Source organism: Miniopterus natalensis, chromosome 19, assembly GCF_054644295.1.
Source record: "Miniopterus natalensis isolate mMinNat1 chromosome 19, mMinNat1.hap1, whole genome shotgun sequence".
Lineage (NCBI taxonomy): Eukaryota > Metazoa > Chordata > Mammalia > Chiroptera > Miniopteridae > Miniopterus > Miniopterus natalensis.
Window position 1 is genome coordinate 29673342 of NC_142099.1, and position 13758 is coordinate 29687099.

Below are 13758 nucleotides of genomic sequence, written 5' to 3' on the forward strand. Positions count from 1 at the left end.
GGTTTTCTAGGTTGGGAGGTTTTTGATTATTGATTCAATATCCTTACTAGTAATTGGTCTGTTAAGATTTAATTTTTCTTCATAATTCAGTCTTGGTAGGTTGTATGTTTCTAGGAATGTATCTGTTTCTTCTAGGTTGCCCAATTTTTTGGTATATAATTATTCATAGTAGACTCTCATGATCATTTGTATTTATTTGGTATCAGTTGTAATGTCTCCTCTTTCATTTCTAATTTTACTTATTTGAGTTCTCTCTGTATTTCCTGTTAAACCTAGCTAAAGTTTGTAATTTTTTTATCTTTTAAAATAGCTCTTAGTTTCATGGATCTTTTCTATTGTCTTTTCAGTTTCTATTTCTGCTCTAATATTTGTTATTTGCTTCCTTAGCTTAATTTTGGGCTTTATTCTTCTTTTTCTAATTACTTGAGGTATAAAGTTAGGTTGTTTATTTGAAGGTTTTCCCCCCCACGATGTAGGCATTTATTTCTATGAACTTGCCTCTCAGAATTGCTTTTCCTGCATCCTATAAGTTTTGGTGTGTGGTATTTCTATTTTCATTTGGCTCAAGATATTTTTTATATGTTTTTATTGATTTCAGAGAAAGGAAGGGAGAGGGACAGAGAGATAGAAACAATGATGAGAGTCATTGATTGGCTGCATCCTGCATACCCCCCAGCGGGGATCGCGCCAGAAACCCAGGCATGCATGGGAATCAGACCGTGACCTCCTGGTTCATAGGTCGATGCTCATCCACTGAACCATGCCAGCTGGGCTCAAGAGATTTTTTATATCTCCTTTAATATGTTTGACCCATTAGTTGTTTAGTGGCACGTTGTTCAATCTCTAGATATCTAAGACATTTTCCGTTTTCCTTCTTGTAATTATTTTCTAGTTCATACTTTTGTGGTCAGAAAAGATGCTTGAAATGGTTTCAATTTCCTTAAGTTTTTTAACACTTGTTTTGTGGCCTAACATATGCTGGAGGATGTCTTGTGTGCTTTTGAGAAAAATATGTATTTAGCTGCAGTTAAATGGGATGTTCTTTAAGTGTGATTTACCCACCACCATTATAATATTAGAGTTTTCTGAACTTAACTATATATTTATCTTTACCAGTGAGATTATACTTTCATATGTTTTCCTGTTACTACTTTATACTTTTATTTCAGCTTGAAGGAGTTCCTTTACAGTTTTTGTAAGACTGGTCTTGTGATGAATTACTTCAGTTTTTGCTTATCTGGAAAACTTTATCTCTTCTTCCATTCTTAAGGACTATTTTGCTCTGTAGAGTACACTTGGTTGCCGGTTTTTCCCTTTTAGCACTTGAATATATCATTTCACTTCCTTCTGGCCAGAAGTTTCTACTGAAAAATTTGCTAATTGTCTTATGGGGTTTCCCTTATATGTAACATGTTGTTTTCCTGTTAATGCTTTTAAGAGTCTTTCCTTGTCTTTAATTTTTGACATTTTAATCATAATGTTTCTTGGCGTGTGTCTCTTTGGATTAATCTTATTGGAACTCTCTGGAGTTCTTGGATCTGGTGAATGTTACTTTCCCCATGTTAGGAAGATTTTCAGCTCTTATTTTTTTGAATAAACATTCTGTCCCTTTCTCTCTCTCCTTTCCTTCTATAATAATGTCCTTTAATGTGAATATTGATCCAATCGATGGTGTCCTATAAATTCCTTAAGTTATCTTTAAAATTTTTTATTCTTTTTCTCTTTTTGTTACTTTTATCGAATTAATTCCACTGTCTTTTTTTTTCTCAAGTTTGCTGATACTTTCTTCTGCTTAATTTAGTTTGATGTTGAAGCCCTCTATTGAAATTTTAGGTTAGTTATTTTATTCTTCAGCTCTATGATTTCTTTTTTTATTCTTTCTAATATTTTCTCTTTGTTAAAATTCTCACTTTGTTGACGCATTGTTCCCCTAATCTTTATGACCATTATCTTGAATTCTTTATTAGGTAGGTCACTTACCTTTATTTTGTTAAGATCTGTTTCTGGAGTTTTATCTTATTCTTTTGTATGTAATATAGTCCTGTTTCTTCATTTGCCTTGTCTCTTTCTGTTGATACATTAGATAAAAGATTCGTCTCTTCTGGCCTTGAAAGAGTGATCTTGTGTAGGAGATGAACATTATTATTCAGCCCTATCTTTTGGTTTTCTCTATAATTGTTGTGATTGCCCAAGACACTGGCAGTTGAGGGTGTGCCAAGGTCTTTCAGTACCCTAAAGGGGAGGATCTCAATCAGCACCTAGATGTGGGCTGATTGGAAGCTGAACTCTCAAGAAGTAGCTTTTAAGTATGCATGTAGACCTCTTTCAAGGAAAGATAGAACTGGGCATTTCTGTCAGTTCCCTCTGCTCTGAGTCCTGGGGAGATAGCTAGTTAAGAACCATTTCTTTGTTTGCTACACTTGGAACTCAAGCAGCACTGGCCACCAGAACCAGGTGATCAAGGGCTCTGTCCCCTGAGTAGCAGCCAAAATAGCCAGGGTGACAGATATGTACATCAGTTCTTTCCATTGACATAAAAAGTGACCCGGAGCTGGCCAGAGGGAGAATGTGGAGATGGTACCCATTGGTCTTCCCGGTCTCCAGAGAGGATTGCTGTCCACATCCAGAGGTGTGCTAAATAGAAACTTGATCTTCTGGCTATAACTTTTAAGGTATGTAAATAGGCCTCTTTCACTGAAAGAGAGGGAGATGGGCATTTCTGTCTGCCTCTTAGCTGAGTCTGATTTCATGTGAGTATTTTTAGAACTGTCTCTTAGTTTGCTGTAGCTTTGTGAGTCTCATGGATAGAAACCCTGTTGGCTTTTAGAGATAAGTATTTTGGGGGCCCATCCTTCAGGTGGAAGTCTTAAAAGTTGGGGTGCTAGATATTGGGTCCAAGCCCTTTACTTTTCAAGAAGAAGCTGTGAATTAAGTTTCCTCCCAATTGTATGTCACTGTGCTGGTGGGGGAAGGGGGGTGAGGATATGGAAAGATTATATCTGAGACCTTTTTACTCTTTTAAAAAATATGTTTTTATTGATTTCAGAGAAAGGAAGGGAGAGGGAGAGAGAAATAGGAACATCAATGGTGACAGAGCCATTGATTGGCTGCCCTTGCAAGCCCCCTACTGGGGATCGAGCCTGCAACCCTGGCATGTGCCCTGACTGGGAGTCGAATCATGATCTCCTGGTTCATAGGTTGATGCTCAACCATTGAACCATGTCAGCCAGACCTTTTTGCTCATTTTAATGAGAGTTTATCCCTATTTTCTCAGTGTGTAGAAGTTACTCAGCTGGTTTCTGGATTTCTTTCATAAGGAATTGTCCTATGTATAGCTTAGACTTGGCCTGTCTATGGGAGGAGGTAAGTTCAGGAGCTTCCTTTGTCACTATTTTGGGGTGGAACCCCTGAGATTAACATTTAAGTCAGTAAACTGAGTGTAGCAGATTGCCCTGCTTAATGTGAGTGGGCCTTATCCAATCAGTTGAAGACCTGAATAAAAGAAAAGGCTCACCATTCACTGAGTGAGCTAGAATTCCTCCTGTCTGACTACCCTCAAACTGGGATATTAGCTTTTTTCTTGCTTTCAGACTCAAAATAAAATGTCAGCTCTTCCTGTGTCTCCAGCCTGCTGGCCTTCAGAGAAGAACTACACATTGGCTCTCTTGAGTCTCTAGCTTGCCAACTCACCTTATAGATCTTAGGGCTTACCAGCCTCAATAATTGCATGCGCCAACTCCTTATAATCTCCTTCCCTCCTTCCCTCCCTCCCTCCCTCCCTCCCTCCCTCCCTCCCTCCCTCCTTCCCTCCCTCCCTTCCTCCCTCCTTCCATCCCTCCTCTCTCACCTATTGGTTCTGTTTCTCTGGAGAACCTTAAGTAATATAGATGCACAGATAAGCCCTTTTCAGCATGAGAGGGCACTATGCATAAATGGGAATATCAGGAGGTGGGGCCTTTGAGGCTAGCTATCACATCCCTCAGTTTGGTTTTATCTGATATTTCTTGATTATCAGATTGAGGTCTGCCCTTTTGGCAGGAACACCACAAAAGGGATGTTGTGTCCTTTCATCGATTGTATCAGGAGGCATTTATTGCCTATTTATCCTCTTGCTGCTGGTGTTAATTTTGGTAACTGAGTTGAGGTGGTGTCTGCTAAGTTTCTCTAGTGTAAAGTTACTATTTTCCCTTTGTAGTTAATAAGCATTTTGTGAGAAGATACTTTAGAATGATGTAAATTTTTCATCAAATTTCGTCTTCTTTTTCATCAAATTTCACCCACTAATTTTAGTGTTTAGCATTTTAGATAATTCTTGCCTGAAGCAATGCTTATTATGATGGTTGCTAGATGGTATTTTTTCTCATTCAATCATTATTTGCATATTCATTTGTTGGCATTCTACTGTAAAAGAAAGCTTTTTCTTCTCTCCCATTTATTTATTCATTTATTTATATCAGTGTGGACTCAATATCTATATCAATATAGATTTTTTTAAACATAATTTATAACCTGTTATCTAATTTTATTTTTTATTGATTTCAGAGAAAGGGAGAGAGAGATAGAAACATCAATGATGAAAGAGAGTCATTGATTGGCTGCCTCCTGCACACCCCCTGCTGGGGATTGAGCCTGAAACCCTGGCATGTGTCCTGACTGGGAATTGAACCAGGATCTCCTGGACTATAGGTCGATGCTTAACTGCTGAGCCACGCCAGCCAGATTCAACAGATTTTATTCAGTGGGTCATCATTTATTACTATCATTATTTATTTTGGTGCTCGGCTTGCCCTGTTTTTGGCAATGGGAGCTCTCAGATTAGCTCCAGTGTCATATCGGCCAGAACCCCTCATTCTTCGAGCCCTTCCTTTCTGGCAAAACAAGACGCCCCAGGCTGACCTTGTATTTTTCCAGGTCCAGCACTGGAACTTGCCATTTCTCCGAAGAAGGCTGCTTCTTTTCAGCATAGAATAGCGTTTGAAAACCCAGATCTTGATGCTAAGTGTGTTTATTGCTGTTGGAGTACCATTGCTTCTACACACTCTGAGAAAAGCAGTTCTGGGAAATATGTGTATGTACACCTACTCCTGTAACTTTTTTAACCTCTTTATATCTATATTTATATCTAAGTCATGAATTTCATATCAATTCTTCATACTCCAGTCTATTACCACAGATAACATAAACTTCCATCTTTCCCTGTTTTGTAACTCCCTTCTCCCACAGTGACATACCTAGTTCCCATTATCCACAATATATGAACTTATTTGCTTAACCCTACAATATACAGAAAGAAGTTTTGGAATAGCTTATCCCTTATTATGGTGGAAAGGAAACCTAGGTTATGGATGGATCCTCACTCTAGCACACTCTATGGTTGCCATTGTACAAATGGGGTTAACACATCTGCAGTTGTAGTTTTCAGTGGTGACACAGTGTGGAACCTGAACTTCCTGGTGTATTGTCAAGAACACACATGTATAGTGGGTGTCTGGGCAGGGTAGAGAGCCCCCAGATAGCTACCAGAGAAGAAAATCACTTTCCACAAGACTTAATTCTTCCCAGCTCAAATAGTATTCTCAAAACCTGTCATGACACTCATTCTGTCATGACATTAATATGGAGCTTAAAACAGCATTAATGTTTGTACCATCTAATTAAATGAACATTAACTGGAATGTGGGCCTCTTGAATACAATAAAAAATTATGTTTAAAAAAATAAAGGGCCTGGCCGGGCGTGGCTCAGCGGTTGAGCGTCCACCTAGGATCCAGGAGATCGGGATTCGATTCCCGGTTAGGGCACATGCCCGGGTTGTAGGCTGCAGCTGATCAATGGCTCTTATCATTGATGTTTCTCTCTCTCTCTCCCCCTCCTTTTCTCTCTCTGAAATCAATAAAGATATATTTTAAAAAAAAAAGGAAAATCAATTCCTAGAGATTTCCTGGTAAAAATCTGATTAGTTCTTTTAAAAAGCAGAAGAGGAACTGCTCCCTCTAGGGGGTTTCCATACTGGCTTTGGGGTGTGGAATGTTGCATCCTCAATAGTGAAAGAAGTTTATTCAAAAGTCACACAAAGAACAATATTCTTTCTCTTTTGGAAAGCAGAATTAATGTAATATCAGATTGAATAGAGTCCATGTCTAGATCCTGGCTAGGACAATTTCCCCCCCTCCTAAACCACTTGATTATTTCAGTGAGTGGCCAGTTTAAAACCAGCACCCCGTATTGTAAATTACCTCAGTATAATTCTATCACATGATGTTAATGAATGAGCTGTCCACGAAAATGGTCAAACATCAGGTTGCAATGCTGAACCTAAGACCAGGTGGTGGTGCTAGTGGTGACAATGGTGTGTGATGGTCAGGCAGCTAGGGGATGGGGACGCTCACTGGGGCTTTCCAGGCTACCTAACTTTTTACAGACATTTCACCACCATTTATATTGTCTTCCTTCAAAGTCAAGGCAGAAGAGGTTTTGCTGTCATCTGGACCTACCTTCCTGCAAAATCCATGGATTTGCATGTCATGTTTTACCTCATTTAACCTATTTAGGTTCTGTGTTTGAAAACTTAAACAGTTTTCAGAGATGCAGAATACTCAGAATGTCCCCCTGATCACCACTGGGAATGGAGACTGATTGCTGTCACCCGTGGCACCCCAGCTTTGCCTCCTGAGTTGGCCTGTTTAAGAAGAGCAGTGAGGGAACAGTAAGTAGTGGAAGAGGGTGTCTTTTCACTTTCCTTCCAGACCTCTCCACCCTTTCTTAGTGGCTCCTTTTTTCTTCCTTGGGGTTTATCCAAATTTTAAACAAAGGTCTTTGGTTTCAAGAAGACAAGAATTAGTCATGGCTCATTGTCTCTGTTCCTATTTCTCCTGGACATATGAAGAAGTCCTCTGGCTTATTTTCCTTGCCTGGAGTTCACTTTTAAAAGAACTTTAACAAACTAATTTACTAATGACACTAAATTAAATTCCAAACACTTAAGACATAATTTCATTAAAAAGAAAGCACCTTCCCTAATTTATTTATCAATCAAGTATTTTTTTTTAAAGCTTTTCACTGAAGATTTGAAGGTTGAGGAAAAGCAGTGCCAAGTTATACTGATTATTGGTAGTTAATTTATATATATTTATAAAGAACAAATTGGGGTTTTAAAAAAGCATTTTAAAAGCCCAAGACCATTTGCTTTCTTTTTGTTACTGTATTTCATCAATTTTATTTATTTTTTATATTTTCTCTTGTTTTAATTTTTATTGAATTTGTTGGTGTGACATTGGTTAATAAAATTGTACAGATTTCAAGTGTGCAACTCTATGTAATGTATCATAGATCCGTGGCATCATGTGTTTACCACCCAGAGTTGTCTGCTTCAATCATAATTTATTTCTAGAAGTAAATTTTCATAAGTTGAAGTTCAGTATTTGTGTTAAGCGGAATTTGAAAGAATTACCCTCAACACCAGAGACAAGACAAAGAACAGTCAAGTAAAAGAGTTTTGAATTTCATTAAAATCTACAAGCTGTAAAATTTGTAATTCATATGACAAATAGTATAACTACTCCAGTGAAAAATTCAGTTTGTTCATGATAAGACTAATGATATGCATAAAAGCTGATAAACTTATTACAGTAATTTTAACATATAAAAGCTCTAAATCAATTTGCTCACTATGAGCTCAAAGGATTTAAAGCTTAAAATAAAAGCAATTTCTCTAAATTCAAAAGCAATAAAAAAAAACCCACTTAGCAGTAATAAATATCATAAAAACTTTATTTTATAAACATTTCCAAAGATCCCTCTTTAAATTTCCCAGATCACTGGGCAACACTGCACAATTTGAGATTGGGCTACTTATATATATATTTGGTAGAAGTAGATCAATGATAGCTAATATTTGCAAATATAGCAAGTAGCTGAAAAGGGCAAAGTTCATCAAGCGTCTACAACTTGCAAATCGCAAGACTACAGTCACTATATTAAAGCAGACATGCACATACAGCCTCACTCTTGATTCCAGTTAATAGGTTAACAGGGAGCTAAGATATATAAAACCAGCAGTGACAGCAGATAAGAAACTTAGGCCATCTATTATCTCCCAAATCTCCCAGAAAGTCATATGATTTTAAGTGATAATTAGTCACTACTTCAAGTTCCATTGTAATATATAAAACAGCAAATGAAAGGAAATTTTCCTTCCTTCAGAAATTTAAGAAAACAGTTCACGCACCAAAGCTAAATAATGCATGAAAATATTAAGGAATCACTGCAGCAGGGACCAGTGTGAACCTGCTCGAAGTGATTAGATCTGCAGCCTCCCCCCCCCCCCCCCCCCCCGGATCTTTTGTTTTATAAGCTATTGCTGCTTCTTTGGCTGGTGACTTTGCAAGCTTAACAGCAGTCGTGAAGATTTCTCGATACACTCTGGGCCACTGGCCGCAGCCTCTAGAGCAGGGTCCCCTCCAGGCGGAAGGAGCGCGGTGCTGGGGAGCTCGGCTTGAACTGGGCAGAGCAAGCTGCGTGATCCCCCGCAGCGCCTCTGTCTTAGGCCTCAGGACAAGGCGGTGGTGCTGGTGGCTATTTACCCTCTCTGTGGCTTTAATTCTGAATGACTCCCACGTGGCATTGCTCTGCTTTTGTACCATGAACATTAATTTCTTCAACTGTTAAAAATTCATTCAATTGTGAGTAAACTTTGCTACGATTCTCCCATTTTTCTTCACTTAAACCTGCTTGGAAAGCGAAGACGTTTCTGGGGAGCCAGGAGTCCGTCTCCAGGAATAATACCTCGCACGGTTCCTTCCTCGCACGACACCTTTCCCGTGGCTACCTTGTTTGCAGTTATTTTCCTCATTTCCATACTCAGTGTCTGTATTTACTACTTTATAAACTATTTCTGCCAGGATTAACATATTACAGGAGGGAAAATCCTGAAGAATTTCGAGTAATTATCAAGGAGCTTAATATTTTTGTTACAACAGTGAGAAAATGAGTAGATAACAAGTGTGTCTGTAGGGTTGTCTGCCCAGGGGGTGCAGCCAGCGCTGGGGAATTAGGCGGCCTGTGTCTAAGCTGACAGTTCTTTGAAAACACAGTGGGCACTGCTTCTCCATCACAAGCCTTCCTAAAGGGAGTTCTCTTTTGAGAAGCTCTACCTAGAAACGTCACAGTCATAGTAAGCGTGATTTAGTATATGGTAACATGCTTGTCTTCGGTGTTCTGATAGTTGAAGAGGCTGTCAGTCCTCAGGTTTTAAAAGCCACGTCTGCAAGAGAACGGCCCACCCTGCTATCCTATGCTACTCCCTCCTGTGCCATTTCAGAACCGCAGTCCCATGGATCCTGACGTGGAAATAGGATTTATTTTGGGGGGGGGGAAATCACAGGCAAGAGCAATAATATCTTTACATATTAGTATCAAGGCATTCATTTATTTTGTCTTTTATTCATTCAGCAAATACTTATTGAACAAATGGTGCAGATCAGATGTTATTCTAATTGCTGGGCAAAATAGGCAAAAAGGTCATTCTAGTGTAATTAAGGGATCCCAAAGGGTAGCTTCAAATATCTGTGAGTAATAAAATGATTCCATACACGTTTAGCTCCCAAAAAGGTTTCAATATCATTTAAACTTCTCCTTTCTAAGAGCCACTGTGTGTTGTAGAAAGTGATAGTGCACATCCCTTTTGCTTATCTGGTCCATAAGGAAACAGATTTATTTCTAGATAAGTGGTGGGGTTTATGAAAACAATGAAAAGTCGATCTCCTTTGTGGATGACATAGAAGACTCTTCTTTAAATTAATTTCGTTGTTTCGTCCCAATCCTCTTCTTTCCTAAAGCATTTCATTGTATACATTTGTCTACTTTCTGCTTTTATGTGACAATATACTTTTCATATATTCCTCTCATAAGTCTATGTAACTTGTAATAACTCATGGTCAAATGGGTATTTAGTTCTACATTTCCACTGATGAACATATTTTTGAAATGTTTTCTCCTGAAGAATATTATAAATCTTTCTTTACTGGCTAAGAAATTTATTGAATCCTGTTTCCTAGCAAAGGAAAACTGCATAGCCAATAAGTGTATAAAAAGATGCTGAATCTCACTAGTAATCAAGGAATTACAAATTAAAACCAATATTATTACACACCCATCAGGTTGGCAAAAGTTTTAAAGCTGTTATTGGCAACAGTGCCAAACATTGATGAGAATGTGGCACAAAGGGAACTTCACACCCTGCTGGTAGGAAAGTAAATTAGAACGTCTAGGCAGGATAATTTGGCCACATCTAGTAAAGTTATTCATATATATCCAATAATTCCACTTCTAGATGTATACCCAAGAGAAACTCTAGCACGGAAGTTACATTTATATAATTTATACATAGTGAAAATGGTTGAATTGAAGCTACATGTATCAACATGGACAATTCTCAAAAATGTACTCTTGAGAAAGATTGAAAATTGAAGACTACATAGAGAAGGAGTCCATTTATAGAAAAATTACAAGTTCACAAGACAGTATTACTTTTTCATCCATTTTTTAAAAAAATGCATTTATTACAAATTCATCCATTTTTGGTAAAAAGATAAAACATGCTTATAAGTAACGAGTACCACTTTCGAGATAGTGGTTACTTCTAAGCAGAGAAGGAGAAATATTGGATTGGACAAAGGAGACGTATTCATATCAGTAATTTTACAAATAATCTGAAGCAAATGCACAAAATGGTAAGATTTGACAAAGTTGGTTTGGGGTTCACAGTTATTTATTATTCTGTTTTTCTTGTATGTTTGAAATATTTTAAAATGAAAAAGAAACTACATATCAATGGGACAGAGGTGATTTGTAGCAGAAGCTAGAAAACCTGAGGTCAGAGACAGAAAGGTTGATAGTGTATATCCTGTCTTGTCCAGTGAGACAAACATCGAATTTGGAGGAATGTGAACATCTACTCATTAGTTTATACCAGAGCCTAGATTAGTGGCTGCCCATTAAAATCATGTGAGAGGTTTACAAAAAGAAATTGGGGCTCACTGCCAGAAATCTGATTTAGTTGGTCTAAGAGGCGTATCAGTGATTTTAAAAAGCTTTCTGAGTGATTCTAATGTCGTCAGGATTGAGAACCATAGGCTTGGGTGAAATATTCCTCAATATGTTTTCCTTGTCTCTTTTCTCTGATTCCAACCTCAGAAGTGACCTTCTGAAGTTTAGACTCTAATACAGAAAAGGAAGGAGAGGCTCCATGTAGGAGACATGAATAGACTGGTCGCTGGAAAATCGATATGATGTATAGAAACAGTCCCATGGAAGTTCTGTTAGTGTTAGTGTGTCCACCAGAGGAAAATCCATGGTCCTTATGTTGATAAGAAACCAATTTTTCAAGATCTGAGGTTAAGGATTAGTCATCAGAACATGAGGACACATATATTAACCTCAAGAAAACTTGCCTGGGTGGCCAGCTGGCCTAATTTTATCACCTCACCCTTTCCTTCTACCTGGTCATATCGCCCCATTTAAAATTCTTTATTTATCATTATCCTCAAGCAAAGCCCAAATATCTGAATGGGACCAATAATGCTTAAAATCAAGATATTCCAGCCCCATACTTCTGTTTCCCCCCTCCCACAACTTGATCACTTGTCTTACCACCAAGGCTAAACTTACCAAGTCTGTGAGCTTTCATCTTTCAGCAAACTGTTCCCTTGCTAGAATATTTTTCCAACTCCTTTTCCATGACAACTACGACCACCCCTCTTTGGGACAACCCCTGCTAATCTCTCAGGTTTCAAACTTAGAGCTTATAAGCCCCAGGGATCCTTCTTTTTTTACCAGCTAACTGTTCTGTTATTGGAGCTAGAAGGAAGTACACAGTAGCTAGAAAGGAAATGCACTTTTAATTTTGCAGTCACATTTCTATCTATTAGAATAAATAGTTCTTTTATCATCAGTATTATTAATTTCACATGGAGACTCGTTCTCTTCTTAGCCATATAATGTTATTACCATTTGCTCAAAAGCAAAGTGATTTCTCTCCAAACATTGGGTCTCCTATATATATTTTATCTCTGTCTGAAAGGTTTGTTCCTCATGCGTGCATTTGGCAAACATTAATTTGGAATTTACTCGAGGCCCTGTGCTGGGTCTTGGGAAAACAGCCTTGACAAGAATCATTAACTCCTACTCAACCTTTGGGTCTCGATTTAGGCCTTACCTCTTTCAAGAAGCATTTCTGACACCCCATGTCCAGGCTTCGCCCCTCCATCTTCTCCCGTAACAACTGGACTTCCCCATATCCCAGGGCTTTTCGCTCCTGAAAACCACCTGCCCATTTGCCTATATTTCTGTACTTGTAACCGAGTGAGATGTTCATGCTCTCTGATTCCATCTTCCTTCTAGCCTGCACTTTCCCCAAGCTGCAAACGCTGGGGTCCTCTGCCCAAGGGCTTTCTGCCCACAGGGGGCAAGTCAGGACTGTTGGAGAGTCATGTTCTCCTAAGCAATTCCTGCCCAGTGACAAATGAGGGAAATGATCCCACCTTCTCTGGTCCTTTGTTGGGATAAATGTGAAATGTGTCCACTGTCTCTCAGAGCTGCTCAGTGGGACCCAGTGTGGAGATGCAACTTGATTCATTTCCTGCCCTTCCCTGTCTCACTTTCCCCAGCCCCTACTGCTATTCCTGGAAATGCCTCCCCTATGAGCTACTGGCACTCAAATTTGTTTCTGGGGCAACCTAAATCAAGGTAGGAGCCGATGAAAGAAGCAGGTGAAGGGTAATTAAAAAACTTGAAACATCAAAACTCAGAGAAGCATTTAAAAAAAGAAAAGATCCTTAGTCATGTCCAAGTTGCATAGGATTTTCATGGTGGAATCAAAACAACCCCAAAACTTCTGCTTAAGTGCTAGTCATGGTAGAATTCAGGGAAGACAAAGAGGGAAGACTTCTCTTGGCGAAATTGAAAATGCACACAAGCTTCTTTTCTCGTAATTCTAACATGCTCTGTCTTTGGAAGTTGCCGTTTACCTATCACAAAACCCATATTCTAGATTCTTGTCTTTTTTTGCAGCTTTTCCAAACCAATTTGGAATTTGGGAGTCAGCTTTTTTGTCCCAGTCAAGTGTCATCTGGTTCATTTTCTAAGTCTATGCTGTAAAAAACTTTCACTAAAAAATTCCATACTTCCTTTCCTTTTTATAAGATCCTTATAATTGCAGTACATTCTTTCCTTAAGTGTTTCCTTTTCATGGATCTCCAGCCTTCTGAAAGATTTTATGGTATGGTCAAACTATTTTGGCCAAGGATTCAACTTATTTAAAACAAATGTTTATTATTTGAAAAATTTTATTAAAAAATTAGGCCCTTAAGCCACTCTTCTTAAAACAACAGCTACATATGTTCTGTGGTATTTAAAAATCTTTATGAAAATGCAAAAATAATTTTCCTATAGTTATATAGTAATAGTTTATATTTTAATCCTACTTTATTGTTTAAAATTACTTTCATATTAATTATTTATTTTAATCTTTACAATGACCCTGGGATACATGTATGACTTATCCACGGTCTTACATTTTTTTCATGTATTTCTAAAATCTTTATATGTATCACTTTAATATCCACATTAATATGCCCCCAAACATATTCCAAAATTTACCTAACCATTTACCCAACTTAACTATTACTCCAGACTCCTATCCAAAAATATGGAATGACAGCTAGTTTATAACATTTCTATAGTCTTATTTTACAATACCTGG